Genomic DNA, 27,293 nt, shown 5'->3' with positions numbered 1-27,293 from the left:
ACGAATGGGAATTACACCGTATTAGATTCACAAAGAGACTATCAGAAGAATTTTGACCTTACACACAATCAGTTATGACAATGTTGGTAGTATTGTACGTTTAATGTGTTCTAAAATATAAGGGAGGGTCTTTCTAGGTATGTCTGTTCGTATCTCCTTCGCTAAGGAAAGATTATGAAAAAAGCTTTGGTATGCAATAAAAACATTATGATTCAGGGAAAGTCGAGAAATTTTTAATATTTTCGTTTATTCTTCGTAAGATATGGCAACAAGAGAAAGAACACGTAGGATCACACAGATCCCGTCCGTCTTTCTAGTGTTGACTAGCCTACTTCAATTACCTTTGAATCGGATGATGAACTGTATAAAGCCGAGTTATTTTTTCTTATACCATGAATAGCAAGCATAATTGATGACACTATTGGGTTTAATGCATTCTCATGTTATACGGCAGCGACAAATTAAAAGACATAAGCATGTAGGACTACATCTTACGGTGAATCTGATAAATCCGTTATTATGTATAATCACTGACCATTTCGGTAAGTTTGATGAATTTCCTTAAATTTATCCTTTTGCAGGTATGCATAATACCCAAAGGTCGTTGATAGATATGATAAATCGTACTAAATTCATTAGATTAATAGATTATTATGCATGATCATTTTCTTCTGGAGGGAAAATTTATTCAAATAAAAATAGATTTATTCAGGGCCTTCGATATAGTCAAAGGAATTTCAGCTGCCCCTGTGGTTTGTTGGAGAGTTATTTGTGAGTGAAATATTCATCTGAAAAACTCAATGCACACAATAGACGAAACTAAAAGTTATCAGTTCGTGAAATGTTTTGATCGATTTGACAATGCAAGCAGATTGTACAACGTGAATGTAAATATATATACATATATTAGTAAATATGATAAATAGGTCTTATTGCTATGATGATATTTATTATTTTGGATAACCGTACTTGTGAGCCAGAATCTGTCTGAACCAGATTAATTAACGATTTGACGAATATTTCCAAACATCCTCGAAATAACTGCTATAGCTACCTCCTTTTAAAGACGAATTACGAAATCAAACCTCGATATAACGAACTCCTATGTAATAAATTCTATGACGGTACCTCGATGTAACGAAATTTCATTTAACAAATCTTACGACTGGAACCCGATAAAATGATTTCTCATTTAAAAAATTTTACGATGGTCCTCTATTATAATGAATAATTTAACAAATTTTACTGTCATCTCCCGATGCAGCGAATTAATAAAAGTAAACTTACTGTACTAATCTGTTCTCTTCCACTACCTAAATGTTAAAACAGTTGCCAGTTTTTAAAATACGGTAGAACCCCAATTTTAAGATTTTTATTTACCCGAAAATCAGGTAAAACCAATATTTTTAGGAGGGGGAAACATTTTCCGTTAGTTTACACTGCTTTTTTTTTTCTCTCAGCGTTTCTCAGTTTTTCAAATTCGAATATCTGAGCGAATATTGCACTTAGAAACGTGGAATTTCTTCTGTTGGTCTCAGGACAGACGGGACAACAACTTTCTAATTCTGTTTTTGAGCACAGGGTGCCCGTATAAATTTTTTTAATTTCATTTTAATAGTTATACAACCCCTTGCAATATGAATGGCGTATGTGAGGCCTACATCTTATTTGAGTACTTTTTCTAATTGGAAGTACACCTCTAGAATCAACAGTTCTCCAGTAAATTGCGGTGTAAGGTGTCAGCTATGCACCCTGTATAATGATTGTTATTCACAATGTCAGCGTTAAAAAGTTAATTCCAAGAGTTGCATAGAGATCAAGGAAAATAGAACAAATGAAGTGGCAGTTGCCTTTGAATTCCGGGAATATTCGCATTACGCAAGAAGGCGCCGCGATCGTTCCGCGGGAAAAATAGCGCTGGCCTATTCCTCCTCCTCCTCTGATGATGCTTCACTTTCTTTGGAGTAGTTTTCGCTTGCTCAGTCACTGACAGATCCTGGTAAGGCATGTATCAGAGCAACTCTCACACGAATTCCGCTCCCGAATGACGGAGCTCAACGCCGAGGAAAATCCCTCCCGGTTTCCCGACAGGATCACCGAATATCGGGTAAGCAAAGGAAACAAAAAAAAAAAAAAAAAACCTTTCTTTTCTTAACGGATGAATTGTTTTATATATTATAGGTCGAGCGAATTTTTCTCGGCTCTGAACTATTATTTGGAGAAAACAACTGTTTTCTTCTAAGATTCTTACGGAGAACACAGATTCATAACCCCCGCAGGTTTTCATAGCCAGTTTTCGGAATATACTTCAGTAACTTCAAAAAGAAAAAGTTTTTATAGTACAATGCAATCTCGCTACAACGGCTAAGACGATACCCCGATACTTCGTATAAAGATAAATCACTTTACGATATTTTTCGAATCTTGTTTGGTTTGTAATTGTGTATAGTCTAATGTTAAACTCCTCAAGATGAACTTGAAAAAAAAAATATTATTTATACAGGGTGATTCTAAATTCATGAAACAATGATTAAGAGGTGATAGAAGACACCTTAAAAATCTTTTTTCGTCATAGAATGCGAGAAAAAGTGGTCGAATCGCAATAGTAAAGACGGTAGAAGGTGATTTTAGAGAGTGCACAACAGCACTTCACCAAAAGCAAATATATTTTTACGCAGGATTTGCTGCAGTGTGGGCTATCAGCCATCAGAGGATACACAGGCATCTTCGAATTGGAACTGAGTTTGTTTTTCATTGATGCAAGGAACATCAAGGTTATGCTGCACCAAACAAGGGACAAGTGGTATAATAACCACAAGTTAGTTGGTGCAACCTGGGTAACACTAGTTCAACTAGTGTTACCCAGGTTGCACTATGAGAAAGCCTTCCACATTGCAACACTCTGCACCCTCGAATGGTTAATTGAACTTATTGCAGCGAATGTGATATTTGCTTTTGGAGAAGTGCTGTTATATGTGAACACTCTAAAAACACCCTCTATCACAGTTACCTTTGCGATTCAACCGCATATTCTATGATAAAAAAATGCTTGTTTAGATATTGTCCCATATGACCTCTTAAAGTTTGTCCCATGAATTTAGAATTTTTGAACTTTTCGATTTTCAAATACTGTGAAATTTTCTGCGCCTGTGTTCAAGTTTTTGTTCAACCCTGTACTAGGAATATTTTAAAAATATTTTAAAATATATTAATATATAAATATTTAAAAAATATTTTTAAAAAAATATTTTAAAACTATTTTAAAATATCCTGCTGAAATGCATTATATATACTAATTTTTTCCACTAAAATGCTCTTCTCTCAAAGTGTTTGTTAGATAAGGAACATTTTTTCGAACACCACTCATTTAAATGTGTCTGAAACTTTCTGTATCTTTCAACATATTATGATGTTACATATTTTAACACAAGGATTTTTTTTATTGAAATTATTTAAAAAAGTTTTATGGCACAAAATATGGATAAATTTTGATGATTTTTGAAAAAGTTTCATGTTGTTGAAGTTAAAATTCAAGAAAAAAACATAATCAAAATCCGAAAATCTCTTGTTAAAATGTATAAAAAATATCCATAGTAATTGATAAAAAAAAAAAAAATGAGTGCCTCTTTAAAGTGAATAGAAAATTTTTAAATGTTTTCTTAAAGGAAGGAGATTTTTCCCATACGTTAGAGAATTGAAACTTAGATCGTGCACCAAAACCCCCTTAAATTCCTAATTTTTTTTTCTTTCGAGGGTGTTTAATAAAAACAGTATTTTGCACCGTCAACCCTCTAGAAGTGTTAAAACGAAGTTGTGGCGTAAAGCTACTTTCTGTGTAGCACACAAAGTGGTGTGCGGTAAGCCCCTTTACAGGGAGGAACGACTAACTGAATTTTGTTAAGCAATTACAAAACTTATAAACGCGTTTTATGGTAGTACCAACAACGCCAGTTCAGAGGAGATGCCAAAAACATAACAGAACGGACCGCATGAAGGCGTGGTCATGCGGAAGAAAATTCTGAGTTACAAGGAGAAAAAAAAATTAATTGGAGTCCCTAATCATGGGATCAAAATGGCCCCTAGTTATGTATGTGTATTCATATACAGTTACAAAAAAGCATGTGAGAGGTCAGACATATAACAAAGAGAGATATCAACAACATCAGAAATTTCGTGGCGATGGATGATAATTCTATCTCTCGACCAGTGTTATCCAAAAAAATAATAATAATTTTGGAGAGTAATTTCACCCCTCTCCAAAATTATAAGGGGTAATTTTGTAAAATAGGCAAGTTAACCCTATTAAAAAAAAATCACCTAAAACTTCGGAGTATTAATTGAGGAGTATTTTCATTCCTCAACGCGAAATTTTTTGAGGAGTATTTGCTCTCGATATTACAATAACCTCTCTACAACAATATTTTTTCATGGTCAGCAGAATATGGTTATATCGTGGTTTCACATTAATTGATGGATGAAATACAAGATTTATTAAACAATACTAAACTTTTAAAAGTTGGGCTTCATATGTAACTAATGAAATTCAATTTTTTTTTACGAAATTCAATTTATCTATATATTTAATATTATTTGTATATTATTGTATCTATATACAGTATTTACTATTATATGTATTCTAATTTTTTTTTTTTTGAAAATCAGGCCCAAACTTTTTGACCACCGTGTATATTTTAATACAAAATATTCTAGCAGGCATTATATTTATGATTATTTCCATCAAAATGGTCCTTTCGCAATTTTTACATTCCATGTTGAAATTTCTTAAAAAATTTGGCTCTCGGCAATATACGGTTTAACGTGTATTAACGAGATGATTTCTTATTGAAATGACTTCAAGCAATTTTTATGGAGTATAATATGAATTAATTTTGGTTATTTTTGTAAAACTTTAATGCGAGGAAAAGATCTTGAAGAATTCTTGAAATAGAAATCTGCTGTTCAAACAATTTGGTACAGCCTGTATTTACTCGAAGAATCTCTTAATATCTTTACGAAATTTTCCTTTTCGTGATTTCCCTGAAAACGTCACAGAATTAATAAAAATATGTAATTTACATTTTAAAGAGCGCTTTCCCCTCGGGGAAACTATGAAATGTCAAGGGATATTGACGATATAAAATGTAACTATATTAAATAAATCAATAAAATTATTTCTATAATTAACTTGCGAACGCATGATGGAAATACAAGCGTCGAAGTAATAGGAATTCCTTCTGCATCGAACACATTTACATTCACTTACGCAACGGATACTACTCAACAGAATTTGGAAATATATTTTATATACACAAAAAATTATCCTTCCTAAAAAAATTCAAATTTAAGGAAACTCGCATTTCAGTAAATCCCATTGGACATAAAATTTCACATAAATTTTTATTTAAAAGTTTTACTCAAAATTTTTCTAAATAAACTTTAGGGAAAAAGTTTATAAATCACCATTTCGTTTTTCAATAGCCTCTCCAGATCATATCCATAATTTAGAGTCATGATCATTTTCTTCTGGAGGAAAAATTTATTCAAATAAAAACAGATTTATTCAGGGCCTTTGATATAGTCAAAGGAATTTCAGCTGCCCCTGTGGTTTGTTGGAGAGTTATTTGTGAGTGAAATATTCATCTGAAAAACTCAATGCAATAGACAAAACTAAAAGTTATCAGTTCGTGGAATGTTTTGATCGATTTGACAATACACGCAGATTGTACAAAAACGTGCATACAAAAATAGCTCAAAATATATTAATGCTTATTAGCATGTCGTGTGTTAAACACTTTAATGTTTATGTAAAATCATTATGACTTTTTGAAGGGCCGAAATACTATTCGCTATAAGATTAAGGTAAATTCGAGGAGTTCCTATCCCACAGCTACAGAAATTCGCATCGAAAGTAAAATCCGTTTGAAGAGTTATATTTGATACGTAAAGAGAGGGAAAGAAAAAAAACCCGTCCTCTTTCTCTCCCACCTTATTGATACATTTTACAGGGTGATTCAAAACTCCACGTACAAACTTGAAGGGAAGGTAGAGAACTCATTTGGAATCATAATTACATAGAAAAGCATGGTAAATGCCACCGTCAACTAATAAAGAGACATAAATACACAGTAAGGACAGAAAACAGTGTAAAGCGCTTTATTACCCAAAAAAGAGTATAATAGTAGTTGCGAACATCACAGCAGTTGTTCAAAATTTCGCATTGGCGTTGATGCTCGCATGACGTCCCCGGCGCATAGATTGCTGAACATTTTCAAAGATATCGAGCATTTCACGGATCGCAGCAGCATCGATGTCAAGTCGTGCGACCAAGTCTATGGCTGAATCTGCTGGTGTTTCGTAAACAATGGTCTTCAAGGCACCAGAGAAAAGAAAAATCAAGAGGAGATAAATCAGGTAATCTGGTGGGGGGGCTGCGACCATGCCCAATCCATCTCCTTCCAAATGTCCGTACGGAGCAACCTATCCATTTCCGACCATGCTTTCCTATGTGATTATGATTCCAAACGATGATCTCTACCTCCCCTAAAAGTTTTTATTTTACGTTTAGTTTTGAATTTCCCTGTATATGGAAAACTGGCTGTTGAAAATACAAATATTGATGTTTCGGAAAGGAAAAGTCATCCCTGTCCGAACGGAAACTCGAACCCGATCTCTCGTATTCCGAACGAGTGCTCTACCTTTAGGCTATGAAAGCAAATAGACATTATCCCCTTGGAGTGTATATACAGAGTATATCTAGTTGTTTCCTTGTGGTGGCGACAAACTCAGAGTGGGTGATATTAGGCATGAAAAGAGGAACATGGTATTGAAAACCACATTTAACCGGTGAGAATCACAAAAATACTTACAAAGGGTGTGACGTCGAGTGGGACAAAAAGGCCAATAACAAGTAGAAAAAAAAATTATTTCACAGTATCATCACAACACAGCACCACAGGGGCTGTGTTGTGATGTATACAGGTCCGGATGTATACATGACACCTCTCGGCGTGTCGCATTTCTGTTCCGACAGATTGGATGGACCGGATCGATACACCCGGGATTTCAAATACCCCCATAACCAGAAGTCTGCTGGTGTTAAATCTGGAGAAAGAGGAGGCCATGGGAACCTGCAATGCCTGCTAATTATTTTGTCTTCCCCCGAACGTCGGGAGTTGCTCCATCTTGCGTAAACGTGACGGTAGAAAAAGTGTGTCTATCACGCAAACATGGCACGAATTTTTTGCGCAGAAGCGTTAAATAAGAATTCCATTCACACACACACACACACACCGTTGCCGTTTCCACCCATTTACTGGGCACTGCGTTTCAAAGAAAAAGGTTCCTATGATGAACGAACCTGTGAACCCACACTACACTGCCACTTTTGGGGAACGCAATGGTTTCAGCGTGTACTCACGTGGATTAAACGTCGCCCAGATGCGACAATTATGGGTATTAACGTCGCCATGAAGCGAAAAACCAGCTTCATTTTTCCACAAGATGTTAAAAACCCAGGTGGGAGTCTGTTCGATTTTGGAGAAAGCCCACCTCGCAAATGCTTCCCTCTGTAAGGTATCCGCTGGTAAAAGTTCATGGTACGACTGCAATCTGTATGGGTACAGATCAAGGATTCCATGAAGAATATTGCGTATCGAGGATGGTGGTAAGCCTGGCAGCTTCTGCAGCTGTTAAACGACCTTTTCCAGTCCTCATATTCTTCTGAACTCGGAATTCACGCAAGGCAATGGTCGCTGGTACCTGGTTCACATTAAACAACTTCACAAGCAAAGCTTTATCCTTCGCACTCAGTATCCTTGTTCACATATACAGTTTACAACGGTGAACTGGTTGTGGATTAGGAACGCAAGTTCTTATAACCGTCTCATTTGTATATTTCCACCGAAGTCGCTCGTACCAGTGCCATCTATCGACTGTTCTTTTTGTTATTGTTTTTCCTGGCAGAAAAATCCCCGTGACTTAGCGATGCTAACCTTGTAAACTGTTTTTGATTTCGGTTATTTTTCCTGTTTCTATTCAGTTTTAAAGTTTCTACGGACTTTTTGCCCATCCTGTATTATGCTGAATGGCTTCGTGCGATGACCTGGGGTAATATTCTGCTGTACCCACCAGTATATTTAGAAAAAGGCGTCCTCTCCGACATGTTGCCATCTGGTGACCTTGATGTCATTTTCGAGCTATTCGAAGAATGTTGCCACTGTCCAGCGCAGAGAGCCATCCAGCATATATGTGCGCTCCAAGGAGAAATGTTCTACCTTCGAGGATCATGTCACTCTCCACTGTACAAACGAATTTTTTAACAGCTGTCGAAAACCTTCGTATGGACAGCGGAGAGTGACATGATTTTAGATAAGTCGCCATTTAGTGGCAGCGTCAACAATTGTGAGCTTTGGCTTGAGTTAGGTCTGACCTTCTATGTCTGACCGTTCAGCACAACACACGAGCGCTAAGAAAAGATTGCGATTCGTTGCCTTTGTAGTCTAGTGGTCTGAGGCGCTCTCCCGCCAATTGAGAGGACGGGGTGGGTGAGATTCCCCACAAGGGCAGTTGAATTTCCTTTCTTTCCTGAATTCATCTCCCCATAACCAGCTGATGAAAATCTTCGGATGCTCCATCTGCTTTCATAGCTTAGAGGTAAAGTAGTCGTCCAGCGTACGAGCGACCGGGATTTGAGTACCCGTGAAGGCAAAGATGAATTTTCCTCTCCTATAAACATCAATATCTCTTCATAATGCCAGTTTTTGGTGCATAATACATCAACAAGGTGGAAGAAAACGTCTTTCTAAACATATACGTCGCTGTCTGGTGACCTTCATGTCATTCGCGAGCTATTAACGAAATGTTGCCGCCATCCATCGTACGAAGCCATTCAGCAGTTATATTTGAAATGATAATTTTAATATCACTTTGAATCACAAATCGTAATCCGCTTCATACTTACAATATTGGTTGTAATTTAAAATAATTCTAATTCATCTTTTCTTTAGCCAGGTTTTCCTAGGGGCATGTTTCTACGTCGTGTGCAGGGTGAGAACGCTGATTGGTCAAAAAACCTGAATTTCAGGTTATTTACCAATCAGCATTTTAACGTTGCACATGACGCAGAAGTTCTACTCCTAGGAAAACCCGGCTTTAACATCTGTGGGAGTAAGTCGTCATACCTATGGATTTTTTGTTTCCGTTCGCGAAACAGAATATTACAACTAAAGTACGAAATGAGCAATCATAAAATTATTTTCGTGATCATATAAATACAATTGTGGCGGATTACTTCTTACTCGGCAGTAGAAATATTGAATCACTTAACGTTAACCTCCATCACATTCAGGCTTTCGACAACAAATTTGAATGATCAGTATTTGAAGTATCGGCGATAAAACTGGTTGCCTTGTTCGTATGTTAGAAATAGAAGGGGGAAAAGGATTTAGGGACATAAGATTCTACCCCATCTTAACTTTCTCACTCTCTCTCTCCCTCTATTCGTTCTATACCTTTATCTTTTATACATACAATCAGCTCCACTTAACGGGGAGAGAGAGATATATATTTTCAATCAACGGTGGTTCCCGCCCATAGTATCCGATAAAGCGGGGTATTCGATTGTGCGATGAACAATTTAATTGCTGTTTAACACCGTCAGTATAGTTTTTTTTTTTAAAACTGGTGAATGGTGAAGGGCCAATGTTAATGAAGCTCCTGGATCAGACATAAAAATGAAATGAAAATTACGGTGCACTACAACGATCACAATACCTGAGATTTTAACGTTTCATTAAGAAAGTAAGCGCCCTTTATGGGCTTAACATAGAACAAAATTAAAATAATTAAATTTATACGTACTGAAGATAACTTGAAAACCTTTGAGCTATTACTTCTCAAGTCTAGTGTTTTCCAGGTCTTAACTTGGCAACATATTTGCGAAGATATATTTTTAGAACTTATAAAATTTATCCACGACGGTTGGGTACGTACTATGTATAATCGTCGATATAAAAGTGATTAATTTAGAGAAATTTCTCTATCTTACCAAAATGCTCGGCGATTATGCGTAATGGATTGATCACATTTACCGTAAGCATATGAACGAAGCCAGCTCGCAAGTCTTGCCTTGCCTAATTTTATTAGCTGTACGCAGTTCATGTAAAAACCAGGAGGTGGCCACACTATTATTACTCAACTGTGTATATTGTGAATAGCGACTCGGATAAATTCTAAACGAGCACGAAACTAATGAAGATCTAGTCTTAGATTCAATATAAGCTCCACCAAGTCAAGTTCCGAATAAGAAATCCCTTCAATCAGTTCTAAAATCATACATTTTCACGCAGAATGGTTTTGAAACCCGAATATCTAATAGCATTATTTTATGTCAAGCTTAATGAGCCAAAGCGATGAATATTGCAACGTGTAGAAAATTAATGGAGGGGAGCACTTGCTTCTCTCATGTGCTCGCTCATCATCGCCGCGAATATTCGAGAATCCGAATGTGATCGAAAGTGTATCGCGTGATCCAGTGAATGGATGGAAAGGAAGCGCGTCAAACGCAAAACGCGCTAATGCCATTAAAGTTTTATGCGCCAAAACGTTTCATCCTCCGGCTGCTGCTGCTGCTGCGTAACAAATCGCGTGACTCCGAACTATCTTGAAGGCGATTTGCTCGGCAAGGCTTAAAAACACAAGTGATGTATTCGCAGAATTTCTATTCGATAACTTGTTACTAATAAAAGATTTTTCTCCGATTTTCATTAAGAAAGAACGCAGTCAAATCAGATTTAGGAACTTTTCTCTAGAGATTTGAAGTAGTTTTTGTGGATGCATTATGCATATCTCGGTATCATTTATTGGAAACATATTTTTCACTTAAAATAAAACTACATGCAAGAGGGCTGGCCAAGTCTCAAAAACATTATGTACTCTATGATTTGAAATAATACATGCCCGAATCGATATTTTACACGCCCGAAAAATATCACTAAATATTATTACTGGATTTACTTACTTCATTGGAAAAAAAAATCATTTAGCGCAAAATAGCGTTATGTAGTGTATTTATTCACATGCAATCATATTTCATTATTAATTCATAATTCATTATTTCATGAATCATAAACGCTGTTTTGAGTGATGTATTGCAAACAAAAAATGCTAAATTTCTCCTGAATCACAATTTCGATATAGACTACTGTAGATTTTCGCGAGAGCTGGTGTAATGGACAAGTTTTTGGCAAATTTGACCGATTGTAGCTAGAAGGGTGTTTGCGGAATTGGTAATTAAAAATTTTGGCGAAATTTTGATTGTGAACTTCGATAATTTTTCAGCGCTTGTAGCTCATTACATCCGGATATTCTAATGGAATTAACGTCACCTTATAAGACTTTTTTTTTCTGTTCTTTCCAAATGTGCTCTTAGTTTGCGTGTAGGTCTCTCAGAACCTTCACAAATTCTGGTTTCCTCAGACTGGACGCATTTTTCTTCCATAATCGATTATCCCAAATAGCTCGAAAATAATTCGTGATAGCACAGTGTTGGTAGGGTGTTTCATGTTCCACTTGGGCTCGTCTATCGCCCTCTTTCGTTTGGCAGAAGAGATCACGTTCACCCTGTATATATAGTCATGTACCACACGTTGGTGATGAAAAAGAAAGGATTTCGGGCGACTACCGTACCGTCATATATATGCATACCGTACTTTGGCCGAAGATCTCCGGTCACTTTGTGAATTTCCTGGTTAAAACTCAAATCATTTCTCAAAATCGGACTTTGGCGAAACCTCTCGGTCATTTCGTGAATCGGTCGCACTTCGGGCTTTGGCAGTGGTAATTGAAGGTCGTGGAAAAACTATTGAAGTCGTATTTAACAAAACTCGAGTATAAAAGCAAACATTCTATTTAACCTCGGATAACAAAACACGAAAACAAAACTGCTAATCTTATTAGAAGTAATTATAAAAGAGAACGCAGCTACTTGAAATACTCGGCACGTAAATAATTTAGATGAATATCCTCAATTTAAACTGAGCGCATACCCAGAATGAAATTTTATTTCCATCCAAGAAACTGTTCGGTTTTGGGGAAAACACTTGCATTCCAAGAAAAGAAGCTTCTTTTTTCCCCTTCAAGTTTTATTCTTTCCAAAATGATACTTATGATGATGAATATTTAAAACTTAAACTACCTAATGAATCTTTTTACGACACACTATTACAATGGGCCTTGATGACGATATTACTTGTGTATTTGATATTGCTGCTGAGACAACAGGCAGTGTAGTTGGTTGCTCTTCACAACCTTCAAGATACTCCTGCTACCGAACCGTACATGCACGTCGTTGGTATTCTTTTAAGGCAGGGGTTCTCAAATTGTGCGCCCCCAGCCATTGTCAAGGGCGCCGCTAGGTTTTTGAAATATATTCTTTGTGTAAACTGCTCTGAGGAGCTGTGGATAAGCGTTGATTAGGGTAAGGGGCACCGCGGGTGGAGACCCACGACCTCAAACCCAATTTCCCGAAAATGAACTGACGCATTTCCACATCATAAAAGTGAGCTGCGGTGCAGTTCAACATCACTTGATCGGCTCTCAGTACATTTACAGATAGCTTAAGTGACCCCCACGTTGCAGTCCTAAATCACTTGAGTGACCCGCGGCACAGTTCCAGAGCATTCAAGTAGTCCACGGCTACTGAGTGCTCCGGAACGGCATTTCAAATCATTAAAGTCACCCGCGGTGCACTTTCACATCGCCTGAGTGACCCCATGGTATATTTTCAATCACTTAGCACATTATCACATTGGCTCAGAAAGAGTGGCTTTACGCTTACCTCGTGGGAGAACAGAGCGCTAATGATACTTCGCTTACCGTAAGGCAATTCCTGTTACTCTCGGGTACGTTCCCAGTATTTAGGGTACTCCAACTCTCAGGACAATGAAAGCACGAACCCCAGAGTTCTATAAACATGGGCATGCACTCATCGCACTTGACGAATTCTCGAACATCTCCATGTGTGACAAGAATGTGAATAATGATGAAAACTTTCACGAAAGACGTTAACGACCCCGATGGCCTAAACCCTTTCTAAGAATGAGAGAAAGGAGCCTACCTTGTAATCAATATTCCGTTCAATCGAAAGGAAACCTCCCCCTTCAATTCTTTCAACATGCAACGAAACGAGGGGGGAAAAAAAACTTCAATCTTTATGCATGAAATTTCTTGGGGAGGAAAACTTAACAAGTATGGTAATGGTAAACGTGAAATATTCCTTTTTTACCGTGAGATTTTCCGTACGTGCATTTCTTTTTTCTCCCATCTTTTCAAAACTTCGATCCGAAAGAAAAAATAAGAGGGGCGAAAAAATACTTGTATCAAGACTATACAAAGGAACATAAAAATAAAACTTATCGGAATGCGATACTGATCGTATGCGTAGGGAACGAAAAAGCTACGTTAAAAAATACGTATACAGATACAAGTGCCTGGCCTAAGAATAGAAGAAAAAGATTGGCTTTGAATATTTTTTGAGCATCGAATTCCTATAGAGCTCTATAGTTTCTAGTAGAAAAACTGGGAAAGAAAGTTTTTATACGAATTTTTCATCTTATTTCCACGTGTATGTGTATTTCATACCAAAAATGCATCGAACAAACCTTATCGAACTACAGCTTTGCTTACCCAAAATTTTCTCATTATCATAATCATCAATTCATAGTGGTTTCACTTTTTTTCTTCAGCTGGTTCAAAGTAAGTTTACGAAATTGCAAGATCAATGTTGACTCTCGAGCAAAATTCCAAATAAAATTTTTCTCTATTCGTACTCGGAAGATGACAGTTCTTTTAAATAATATCTGAAAAAATACCGTGACAAAATATAAATCTCACAGGTATCCGGGCATTATATGAAGATCATTTACTAAGCGTGAGACTTCGGCTATAGAAGTAAATGTAAAACTCATTTCAAGGATTGAAAAAATCAATACAGTCGGCCTGGCTTAATTGGATATACGATTCTAACACACGCAATATTCGATTAATCGGCATATTCGATATATATAAATTTATTTTATTTATTACAACTGAATTTAAGGTGTAAATGCAAGCTTTTTCTCAAAATCATGATGATGAAATACTCGTTGATTCGGTTGAAGTTTTTTCTGATTCACTGTTATATATAGGTGAAAATACTATTGCCAGTTAAAAAAAAATAGAGAAATATTCCACTATTATAATTTGCTTTATAGAAACGATAATTATTTATTTAGAATTCTGTTGTAATGAGGAAATGATACCAGAAGGTAAAATCAAAGTCAAAATTCCGAATAAAAAGTATGTGTGTGTATGCAAATTCTGAATCCATCACTGAGGAAATTTTTTCTCCAACACCAAAACAATAAATTTCGAGTAAATTAATACAAGCAGAATAAAAGATAGAGTTGAACGGAAATAAAGTGAAATACATTGTGACAGAGGCAATCAATTGTAAAAACGAACGAGAATTTCAAGCAAAATAGTCTAAAAAATGTATTCTTGGAAATATCATTCACTGTATTCATTCATTGAAGAAATAGGGAACTGAACGTTCAAAAAATACTTGTATATTTCAAATAAATTTATACATTATAATATATTTCAATAACTACTGTATATTGCAGATGCAAATTTGCATTTTCTCAAAATTAAATACATCATTTGTCTTTTTTTTTAACAGCTGGATTTTTTTTTATAGATTAATTTAGTAAAGAAAAGACATTCAGCAGCTCTCGCGGGGCCACTGTGCGGTCGTACTGCTGTCCTCTCGTCCTGAGTATCCAGGTTCGAACCTCGTTGGCGGCACAGTGGTGGTCGGCTGAAGTTGGTCTTCTGCGGTTTTCCCGTGAATGCGAGCCGGTCTTCCATTTGAAAAAGTCTCTCCGCAAGAGAGCCGGCAGACCTACAACACCGTTACTAACATATCGTGAAAAGTCAAGCATTCAAGATGGTAGCATGAATGCTAAACAAGCGCAACTCGACAACATAAATACGTTAGGGCTGCACATACATTAGAACACACACTCCGGCATGTGCCGATTCGTTAGGAATTCCGTAGAGGAATGTGTACGAGGTGCATGTACGGTAGAAAAGAAGAAGAAGCCCCCTCGGAGAATCGAAACCCCGTCCTCTCACTTGCCGGGTGAATGCTCTAAAGCCTAGACCACTAGACTACAAAGGAAACGAATATCGCAATCTTTATTTAGAGCTCTGAACTTTATCTTTTGTGCACTGAACGGGACCGTACATGGACGATCGAACCAAACTCAGGCCGAAGCTCACAATTGCCGACTCAGCCGAGGATGATGTTCACTCTCCGCTATCTACAAAGCGGTACTTGCCGAGCGCTCACCAGGCAAGTGAGAGGACATAAGTTCGATTCTCCCGAGGATAGTTGAATTTTCTTTCTATCCTAAATACATTTTCGGATCAAGCAGCTGGTTAAGAAAAATAAATAAATAAAACCTTCGTGTGTGGATAGCGTAGAGTGACATCATCCACGGATAAGTTGCTGTGTGGCGGCAGTGGCAGCAGCAATTGTGAGCTTTGGCCTGAGTTAGGTCCGACCGTCCATGTACGGTTCCGTTCAGTGTACACGAGCTCTAAGGAAAGATTGAAATTCGTTGCCTTTGTGTAGTCTAGTACGCTCAAAGTGACAGGACGTGGGTTCGATTCCCCCACAGGGGCAGTTGAATTTTCTTTCTTTCCAGAATTCATTTTCACATCAGCCAATTGTTAAAAAAAAAGAAGGAAAAAAGAAAAAAGGCCGTGCATTCCTGATCTAAAGCCCTATTGCAGTGTTTTCCAACCTGTTATCGCGGAAAGACTTGCTAATTTAATTTCAATGGAATGAAACATTATTCAATTGTGCAACTGATATTGGCAATATCCTCTTGGGGTTCAAATGAAAAGTGAGCCCCACCCCCCACCCCCCATTCCTTATAGTTTGACTGACCATATTTAATCAAAAACAAGAAATACGGGATACCACTGTCGCCAAAAAAAGAGAGGAGGAGTTTCCCGTGAAGTGAAAAGATTGTGCATCGTTGTAGCATAGTATAAATGAAAATACATGAATGTCCCGTAAAATACGGGACATTCCTGTATTTTAACAACTTTATAGAAAACACCTTCGTATACATCGTTTGGTTCTAGTTGGTGGTGTTTCTCAGAAAGACAGAAAATTTATAATCTTGAACAATTTAAGGTACATGATTTTAGTTTTCCGCTTGATGTGAACATAGTCACGAAGGAAATACATTTTCGTATATTTTTAAGTTTAGTTCCATGTTATAACATTCATCTTTCCTTCGCAGTGAAAATAAAAGAACTATCTTAAATCAAGAGGAAAAACACATTTTGAGTGTACGAAAGCCAAAATACGTTTCATGGGGTTTTGGGAGGAAAACAAATAATAGAAATAAACTGGGATTTCATACCAATTTCCCAAGAGATGCAAAAAAAAAAGGAAAAGGAGAGCAAGGATTTACAAAAGCTTCCCGCATATTTTTCTTGTTATCCTCATTATAGTATACTCGAAGTACTTACAATACTTGGTTACCCTCGAGGGTAAATACGGTTTGTCAAGAGAGAGAAAAAATCAGCACGCATGAATATGCTCTGTTTGTCCTTCGATTCGAAAACATGTTACTGGAATTGTAAATTCTGGCAAGAAAAATCGTGTAAAAATACAAACTACTTAAATTTATAGTATGAAGTTTTTAATGATGCTCATTTGTGTGCACGTGTGTTTGTGAAGCTTTAAAAATGTTTCAATATTCAAACATTTTCTTGATCTGTCTTTCATCTTTTTTCAATGAACTGCAGTAATGAAAGGAAATTTCATGAATGAAATGGAAGTTGCAGGATTTCTAGAGAATTTCACATTTATAATTTCAAGATACATCATGGGGGAAAAGAACGACTCAAAGAATATATATAAAAACATGGTATATATAAATATGGATTTGTGTAGGTAAATTTAACAGCAAAAAGTTCATATAGTATAGACCTATTACTGTAGAATCTCGTTATAACGAATACTGTGTCGAAGTTGGGAAATTCATTTCTAGACAGTATTTATTTCTGCTGTATTTTGTTCATACAGAAAAACCCTTGTTAACCTCAGATGCGGTCACCCCTCTTTTACGGCTAAATTAGAATTTCCTCCCGTATAGGAAAAGTATGCACTTCAAACGATTTTTCTCAGCCACCTCGTTGGGCATTTTGCCTGTTGTGGCGTTGTATTTGTATTTGTATAAACCCCTGATTAACGGTCACTCCTTTTTTACGGACGATTTTTTTTGTCCCACCAATGTCCGCAAAAGAGTAGTTTTATTTTATTATTTTAACATAACTGTGCTGTTTCCAAATATCTGAGAATTTTAGTGTTCCAATGCAAAAAAAAATTTGTATTCACACATAAAAGTAGAGAAAAATTAAATTTTTTATAATTTTTAAAAGTATTCTTTTTTCTGTAAATCAAATCAAATTTTATTCAGGTTAAAACCAAGTACAAAAACATTGGAGGAGAAAAAAACACACAATGTGATCGTAATAGTTATAATTATGTTATACTACAACAGGTATTTTGAACCCGTTGCTCGCGAGCACCACGGCGCTCCCTAAAGAACCCAGAGTGCTCGATGCACGTGAGCGATTTCCTACTCGCGATCAATGTCCCAAGTAAACACCTTGTACAAATTGCATTGAGGGATTGAAATCATCCTGATTACATGCATTCGTATGTCAAACTCCCCGTAAGGGTGCTCTTCTTTTGATGATGGGTACAGGCAGTGCTCGCGGCGAAAAAAAAGGTTAAAGACATATTTTACTACAGTACAGTATACCTGATATACTACACAGATTATTATACTAGCTTTTAGAATAAAAATGGGATAATAACGGGTTTCTAAAAATCATACTAATAAAAAGTTTGTTAAAAAATGAAAACTTTATGCTACACCATAGCGACCAGCATCATTATTTTACTGGCGAACCGTTTAGCTTTGAGGACGTACTTCCGATTAGAAAAAGTATCCAAATGACGTTTATATATAGTACTCGAAAAACGTAGAGAAAGAACAGGAAAAACAAACTAACGGACAACGTTCCTTTCCCTCATTTACGCTGTCCTTTGTCGACGTTTCTTCGTATTTGTGAACTCGAATATCTCGGGGAATATTGCACTTAGAAACTTGGAATTTTTTTTTTGTTGGATTCGAGAGAGACAGGGCAACAACTTTCTAACTGGAAGTTAGAGGACAAAAGAACCGTATAAATATTTACAATTTTTATTTTGTTACACGCTGCATTTTCACTCTCAAAACTAGTACAGGGTGATTTCTGAGCATTTTTTAAACTGGAGCTATACCTCTACGATGGACGGTTGATGAGATGAAGGTTGCATCAGCACTTACAGTATACCCTGCATATATATAAGCACGTGCAAACGCGCTCAAACCGCATTTTAATTTAGTCGGGAAAAATATCTAAGCATTTTTTTAGTGAATACAATCAAATGCGATTGGACACGATCACGAGACGGCGTCTAAACGGTATGGGTCGCCAAATGTCGGTCCAAAGAGTCGCGTCTAACGTTCCTGTTCCGAAAATATGGTACATGAAATGTGATGTTTTCGTTGGATGTATTAAGTAATGTGATTCCGCTTTCGAATTTGTTATAACGAGATTTCGCTGTACTGGAAATACACGTAGATATTTTTCAATTCAGATTCAAGATAAGTTTCAAGTTCCTCTTCAATTCGATTACTTTGTTGATTACTTACCTCGACGTTGATTTAAATCTGAAGTCGGATCAGAATTTATGTTAACGTATCATTTATATACAAGTCATATACGCAACCTTACTTATTTCAGACCTTGTTCACTTTACCAAGACGTTCAAATTCGATTTATCAGATATATTTGATGTCCTCGCCCGAACCAAATTTATTTATTTACTTCTTTCGAAATCCATCTAACAGAAGTTTATCACGATAACACGTCAAGGAACTTGCTGTTATTATTCTTTTGGGAGCCAAGAAAAAAGGATGTTTGGAATGCGTTCCCATATAAATCAAATTACTCTGGAAGTTGAGCATCATAGATTTCTCGAGTTTCTTCTCAATCGTGACAGAAGTATCAAAACTGTTACCAGACTTCTTGGGAAGAGTTCTTCTCCCGTTTCTTTTCCTTTTTTTCCCCCCTTATACAATCGACATCAAGAAGTTTTCTGGGCGTTATCGGGGCATTGAAGTGTGATGACGTTATTTTGGGCGTTTCTTATATATCCCTCGTATGCCACCATTCTTCTAATCAATAAGACCAACGGCTATAATTCCGAAAGATTTACGCACGCCTTACCATGGCTGATATGACTTATTTCTTTCTTTCTTGATCTTTCAATCCCAGAAAGATATATGAAAGACAAGTAAACGGTAATATGAGCGGCTTCCCAATATTTCGTGTCAGAATATGTCACCATAGAGCAGCGTTTCCTCAACCTTTCTGAACCCAAGGATCTTTAGAAGCTCTGGAAGATTTCGACGAGTCATTATAAGAAGTGTGACATATTCCCAGTATTTTACGGGACATTCCTGTATTTTCAGTTATATTATACTACAACGATGCACAATCTTTTCACTCCACTGGATAGATATGTGGTAATTCTGCAGCTCGAGGGCAAGAAACTTGTATGATTAGGATGATCATATGACCCATATTTTACGGGACATTCGAGTAACTTTGTGTGTGTTGTGTGTGATTGTCCTAATCATAACTATTTTATAAAATGCCCCGTTTTTCTCCCTATTTTCAACAAAGCTTGGTTTGGTTTTTGAAACCAAGAATTGAGATTATTCTCATGAAACATAAATTAATGCTTTAAACAGTATTTTTGGCTGCAACTGACACTATTTTTGGCTGTAATTGACAACTTTACTTGGCTTTGAAAAAGAAAAACAATAATTGCCTTAGACAATTTGTTTTAAATTGTAATTGTGCCTTTTGAGAACTTTTTGGCTGTAATTGGCTGCTTTACTCAGCTTTGACAATTTTTTTTTTGGGTGTACTGAAATTGGTAAATTGCATTTGACCTTTTTTTTTTGCGATAATTTGCGATATTCCGTATTATGAATTAAATCTGGTCAGCCCACACAACCTTTTATCGCGATTTGTGTGTGTGTGTGTGTTGATACTTTCTTCAACCGCAGCATTTTTCGCGGGCCGGACGAAACTTCTTGGCGGGCCGGAGAATTGTTCACTCTTGCTATATACTACTTCGGTTATTCTACAATTTTTTTTATTTAGAAGACACCTTATTTATTAGAAAACACTGCAATAGAGCTTTAGGTCAGGGATGCACATGCACAACCTTTACAGTAGGCGGGCTAGATATGTGGTATTTTTGTTATTCGTGGACCAGAACCTAGTACGTATAGGGTGACCATATGACTTGTATTTCACGGGAAAATCTTGGCCGTCCCGGCTTATTTTTTATAAAATGTCTTGTTTTTTATCGTATTTTCACGAAGTTACTGGAATCGTGGACTAAGATGATTTTCATAACTTATGAATTATATAATGTAATTATGACTATCTTAATTAATTATACACATACTGTAAATGTATTCATGTCACATATTTGTCAAACATGCGTTTTTTTGGTGAATTATATTTTCAGGCATTGTGACTTGCTACTAGCTGTCATATCCGGGCGATTTTTTCAGCAATTTTAGCAACAGATAGTACCTTAACAAACTTTTGACAAATTTTTTTGGCTACAATTGATAACTTTACCTGCCTTTGGCAATTCTTTTTTGCTATAACCGGTAATTTTACTTGCCTATGACAATGATTTGTTACTTCTTTTTCTTCTTTGCAATGCTTTTTGGCCGCAATTAGAAACTTACTTATCTTTGACAGTTCATTTTGGCCCCGATTGGAAACTGCTTGCCTTTGATTATTCTTTTTTCTACAATCGGTAAATTTACTTGCCTTTGACAATTATTTTTTGCCTCTTCGTCTTTTTTGTAATTCTTTTTTCCTTTTCTTTTTTTTCAAATCCTTTTCCGGCAACTTCACTTGCCTTTGGCAACTATTCTAAGCTATAATTGGTAACTATACTTTCCTTTGACAATTTTTCTGGCTACAATTGGCATTTTCATTTGCTTTTGACAATGTTGAGGCGATAATTTGCAATGAATCGCACGGATCCGTGTGATGGTATGGATGTACTGACGCTTTTCTACCGGAATACCCTTCGCCGGCCGGGTAGACCACCTTGGCGATCCGCATTTGGCACACGGGCCGGAGGATGTGCACCTCTGCTCTAGATGATTATTATGTTATTATTAGTTTGTTCAAAACCAAACCTCCACTATATCCTAACAAAATAAACCAAACCCTACAATAAAGAAAGTGATTTTTCCCCCAACTTCTCATGCTTAAATCTTATACCCCTTAAGGTTATTTAGAATGAAATTAATTTTAAAAAACTGAGCTTTTTTTCGATTAGAATTGTGAAAACAAGCAAAAATAGATGGATTAAAATGTACCGGTAATCAGTGACAACTTCGTACTGAAGAAATAAAGCTTAAAACCATAGAAAAAAAGCTCACGAACAGCTTAAAGTGTCTTGATTGAATTTAAGGTTAGCTGATAGCTTCCAGATGTTATTATTATTATTTTAAAAGTACCTGTCGCAGAAATGTAAGCCCCATTATTTCAAGCGACGTGTAAAATTTTTAATCAGAGCATTGATTATGATGTTTTCTTGTGGAAATAATGAGTTATGTCATGCATGTGCGTAATTTGAATCCATTAAATGAAGTTCATGCTTCAAGATAAAGCGCACTGAGATAATGAGCTATAATTGGATTGTTGGGTTAAAGGTAGAAACGAATCCCATCAAGAAATTAATTTTTGAGAGTTTTAAAATAAATATAAATTTTATTCAGAAATTTCTAATTAAATTCAGAGAACTTTGTTAAGTGGTTGTCAAAAAATTGAATAGAATGCTCGACATCATTTTCAAAAAGGTCTCTTCGCGTTCTCCTAAAATCATTCTTCCGCTTTTCCGAGGCTTAGTTCTTTCTGTACTAGAGTGTACTGTAAAATTTTGGAGACCATACCTACAGAGAGACATAGACTTGGTTAAAGGGGTGCAGAGAAGAGTTACGCGTGTCCTTGTTGGCACACGGGGCATGAGTCATGCAAATACCAAATCAAGGCCCTCCTCTGTCCCTTTTGGGATATAAGGAGGCTACCTTGCGGCTGGGCCGTGCTGGAGAAAAAAGAAAAAGCCCCGCCAGCCACCAAGACCACGGGCGGAACGACGGCCGGCATTGCGCCACCGGACCTCCGACTCACTAAAGGACTACAAACACTAACACCAAACATGTCCCTCTCTCTGAAACAGACTACCTAGCGACTGGGCCATGCTGGAAAAACTCTCTTGATATTCGGGCCCGGTAGGCATCCCCGGCCCATAAGCCACAGGACCCAACCCCACAGAGGCCCCAATCGCCTCCGACTCACAAAATTCACACCCCCTCCCCCCTTCCAAAGTCATCGGAAACCCCCGCCGGTCGCCAAGGAGGCCGGGCGGATCGCTCGCAAGAGACCGCGAAAACATCTCGAGCCATCCGCTTTCATCACCGTAACTCTGTCCCCAACCATCATTGGCAAGTGGCATTGCGCCACTTGACCTCCGACCCACGCAAAGGACAACAAACACAAACACCAAGCATGGCGATACGATCGAAGTGTTCAAAATTTTCAACGGGATGGATAGGACGGATCATGAATTATTAACATACCGTCAATCGACTGCTTTGACAAGGGAACACCAGTATCGATTGGTATATAGGCCTACAATGACGCACTTTATCAATCATTAGTTCACTCATGGTATAAAAATTGACGGCAGATGGCAGCGCTGCACATAACAAGCATTACACAGAAACAAACTTCACATTATGTTCATAACACGTACACTCATACTCCGGTGTGTACAAATTCGTTAGAAATTCCGTAGTGGAATGTGTACGAGCTACATGTACAGTTAAGAAGAAGCAATCAAATCCAAATGTTTTGGTTTGGTTTGGTTTGGTTTGGTTAAGGCAGCAAAATCGATTGGTAAGGGACGATTCTAAGTTTTTATGTCGCAGGGAATTTTTCCCTAATAGGGTTGTTAATAAATGGAATAGCTTACCGCCAGGAGTAGTAAACTCTAACACAATTGACAAGTTTGAAAAGAAATACGATAAACATGTTGAGGTGAATCGAGAAGCTATCCATGCTTAGAATAAAACAACCATAAGTATTCTTAAGGGGTTTGTATAATATTTTATGATGTGTATAGATATATATAGTTTTTAGTATTGTGTTTTCAATTGGGGGTTGCTGTATTTTATAAATATATTATACATAACCACCGGTGCATCACTTTTACAGTAACACACACACACACACATATACATTTTAACATGTGCGACCGAAGCCCAACATCTTATAAGTGTGAAAGTCGTACAAACGAGGTTCCATTGTATATCGTACCTCCCCATTAGCGGACAAAATTTTTGGTCCCGTGTATGTCCGTTATCGAGAGAGTCTATAGTATTCGGTTTTAGAGAGAGATGGAAAAAGGTTGTACGATGTAAAATAATTTGTCATAGTCTTCACCGTGTAGAAGAATGTCGAAAACATGAACGGAAAACTGGCTGAATGAGGAGATATCAATGTTTCAGGAAAGGAAAACTCACCTCTGCCCTCACGGGGACTCGAAACATCGATATCTCCTCTGTCAGCCAGTTTTCCGTATCTGTTATATTAACAAGGGAAAGTGACGTCTTTCGTCAAATTATACATATATTAGAATGAAGGCATATTTTAGAAGCAATTAGGGGGGGGGGGGCAATGTCATCTTCTCTGTTATCTTACACTTGTCATATTACACTGGTGAAATAAATTAAGAAAATTCGCATATTTTATAGAATTTCATGAAAAGAACTGAACTGAATGTAAAACCACTGCTTCTCGACAAAAATGCAAATCTTATACGTCAAATACGTAAGCGTACACGCGTGTGTAGGCGGAGCCAGTAGAGAAACAGGCTTTATAAGTGCGCGTAAGTTAAGACGCATTTCGTTCGCTAGCACACCTCGGCGAATTTCTTGGTGTTATTTTCCAGCAATCGGTTAATTTCAAATTGTAACAGTAAAAATGAGTAACCACCAACGTTTAGATGATGGAATGAGGTGGCGAATTGTGGAGAGGCTAGAAGCAGGCCAATCTCAAGTCCAGATTTGTAGAGAGTTCAATTTAACGCCTAGCGTCGTGTGTAACTTATGGAAACAGTTCCAGGATACCGGATCCATCGAGAGAAAGCCTGGGCAAGATCGTCCAAGAGCCACGACGGCCAGAGAAGATCGCCATTTGTCGATTATAGCGAGGCGTAACAGGAGTGCTACAGCTTCTCAGCTCTCTCGTGACTTGTATGCAGCCACAGGAACCCGTGTATCATGGGTGACTGTTTCCAAAAGACTTCATGAGAGTGGGTTGTTTGCCTGCTGTTTGCGTCCCGCTCACTTCTACGGACAGGAGAATCCGTTTATCATGGTGCAGAGAGCATAGAGATTGGAGTATGGATCAATGGGTGACCGTTCTCTTCACTGATGAGTCCCGGTTCACCCTAAGCACCGATTCTCGCCGTACGTTCATATGGAGAGAACCAGGGACCCGCTACCTACCCTCCAATGTCCGCGAAATCGACTTTTACGGCGGAGGAGGTTTAATGATCTGGGCAGACATCATGTTGGATGGCCGCACACCTCTCCATGTCTTTGAAAGAGGCACTGTGACTGGTGTGAAGTATAGGGATGAGGTCTTGGAGCCCTATGTTCGCCTTTTCAAGGGTGCAGTTGGCCCTGAGTTCATTTTAATGGACGATAACGCGAGGCCACATAGAGCTCTTCTGCTCGACGATTTTCTAGAGAGTGAGGATATTCGCCGGATGGATTGGCCAGCCAGATCTCCAGACCTTAACCCTATAGAGCATGTCTGGGACGCTCTGGGGAGGGCAATTACAACTCGCAACCCCCCCCCCCCCTCCGGGAACCATCCAGGGAATGAAAACAGCGTTGCTGAACGAGTGGGACCAATTGCCACAGGAAATGATAAACTGCCTTATTTCAAGTACGAAATCACGCTGCGAGACCTGTATATCTGTAAGAGGGGACCATACGCCCCTATTAACCCATCTATTAACCAATTTTTTTGTTTATTCTGCAACCGCTGTTTCATACCTTCCGATTCCAACGAGTGTTACGCACGATCATGCTTGTGTATTACAATTATTGAATGGTTATTTGTTTTGTAATGTATCAATGTATGTACATATCAAATTTCATTAAAATCGGTACAGTAGTTCTAGAGATAATCGATCAAGTCTGCAAATTCTCTTAATTTCTTACACCAGTTTATATACATAGGATGCAACAAACAAACTAAACGAGAATCTTATTGTATAATATAAAATATTCATGGACGAGTCATCTCGCTTAACACCTTGTTACCGCAAATGGGTTCGATAACTTGTGGGCTAGAAGCCAGCATCAGTTTTACTGGTTTGAGTTCACTCACTCCGGGATGGATACGATGAAAATATACAAAACAAAAATACCGTGTGGGGGAGGGGGGATACAATTAGGGATGATCACTCTTGCCATCTCGCTTAGCTCCTTATTCGTTGAGCAACATAAATACGACAATAATCATTGAATAACAAAGAAATCAATCGACAAATTCCTTAAAGAACTTATTGGTCCAGCTTCTTTTTGTTGACAGCAACACAAATCTTTCTTCGTTGTTGAACTGATCTGTCCCATCCACCCATTTATTCTCTTATCGATTGTTTTCACGTAGTTTTCTGTTTTTTTCCTTTCTTTTTGTATCATCTTTTTTACATTGATGACATAAGCTGTAATTGAAAGATTCTTTTGTGTATGGTGTATAATTTCTTTTTTTCTCAACTTAATATAATAATATTTCTCTCAAAACTGTTTCAATCACTTCTACTTAATTATGGCACTATGAAATGATTCATTACTATTATTTATATCAAAATTAAAAAATATATATATGAAAATCGGGTGAAAATAAAAATTACTTTTTTTGGGAATAGCACCATTATTATTATTATTATTATCCCATTTGACGATGTGGAAGAAACTCAAAATTGTTCGACCGTACATGTTTTAAAAAAAAAAATTCATAAAACCTTTCTAAAGACTTGAGTAACCTGCTTATTGCCTTGATTTCTTTTATCAACGCAATATTTAACAACTCTACAGAATTCAATTTTTATGCAATATGATCTTAAATTATGATAATGGTGAAAAAAGCCCATAAAAAGGACTTGAAGTATCTCTTTTTTCGCTTTTAGATAGCGAAGTTAATCCCTGATATTCACTTTATTCTTATTTAACTTATGTCTTCCATTACTGGTTTTACGGTTTTTATTATCATCTTATAAATTACCTCAATTTTAAGAAGTATTATCCATAAAAGAGATTATTAAAGTATCATTACATCATCCGAAGATTAAAGATAGATTGTCTAGATGCAGTAGATTTTCTTTTGTTATCGAGGAGGATGTCTTTTGAGTAGTTTATTTTTTTCCTACGCATTTAATGATTTTATCAAAGTAACATATCGTAACAGCATACGAAAGGGTATTATGTTGTGATAATCTTAAACATATCATAAAAATATTGTGATATTTTTCAGATCGTTGTTGACATCTTAAAATCTGGAAATGCATATGTTATTTCAGTAAAAGAATTTATGCAGTTATTTGACGTCCCTCTATCCATATCAAGGAAATACACTGAAATTGACGTTGGAAATATACACATTTCATATCTCATTTTTTGCCATATCCAATTATTTAATTATTAACAACAATCACTTCAGTTATTTTTTAGCGATGTCGGCGTGAAAGAAGGGAATACTGCAATCTTTTCAAATACGTGCAATTCCTCTAATTAAGCAGTTGCAATTTAGATGATAGCTACTGACATAATAATAATTGCACCGAATAACATAGTGGTTATGTTTGCTTGGTTCCCTATGTGAATAGAAAATAAACAATTATGAACGTGTAACAACATTTCTAATACCATTATAGCAATATTTTCACCGTGTTTTCATCTTACAAACGAATAATTTCGACATTTTTAACAATTACGTATAGT

The 27,293-nt window shown here is 37.0% G+C and overlaps 1 long non-coding RNA gene across 1 annotated transcript in view; it reads left to right on the top strand.

Moving 5' to 3' along the window:
* Window positions 1-1,976: 1,976 nt before the first annotated feature.
* LOC149076116 (uncharacterized) overlaps window positions 1,977-27,293 on the top strand; it is a 118,411-nt gene continuing 93,094 nt past the window's right edge. Inside the window, exon 1 of the long non-coding RNA XR_016194206.1 lies at window positions 1,977-2,107. This is a non-coding gene — a long non-coding RNA (uncharacterized LOC149076116). The remainder of the gene's footprint in view (window positions 2,108-27,293) is intronic.

This window comes from Pholcus phalangioides, unplaced genomic scaffold (genome assembly GCF_987345545.1).
Source record: "Pholcus phalangioides strain wild (caught in Gottingen) unplaced genomic scaffold, Ppha-v1.0 ptg000015l_1, whole genome shotgun sequence".
In the NCBI taxonomy this organism is placed as follows: Eukaryota; Metazoa; Arthropoda; class Arachnida; order Araneae; family Pholcidae; genus Pholcus; species Pholcus phalangioides.
Note: the sequence above shows the minus strand (reverse complement) of the source record. Positions and strands in the feature narration are given on the sequence as shown.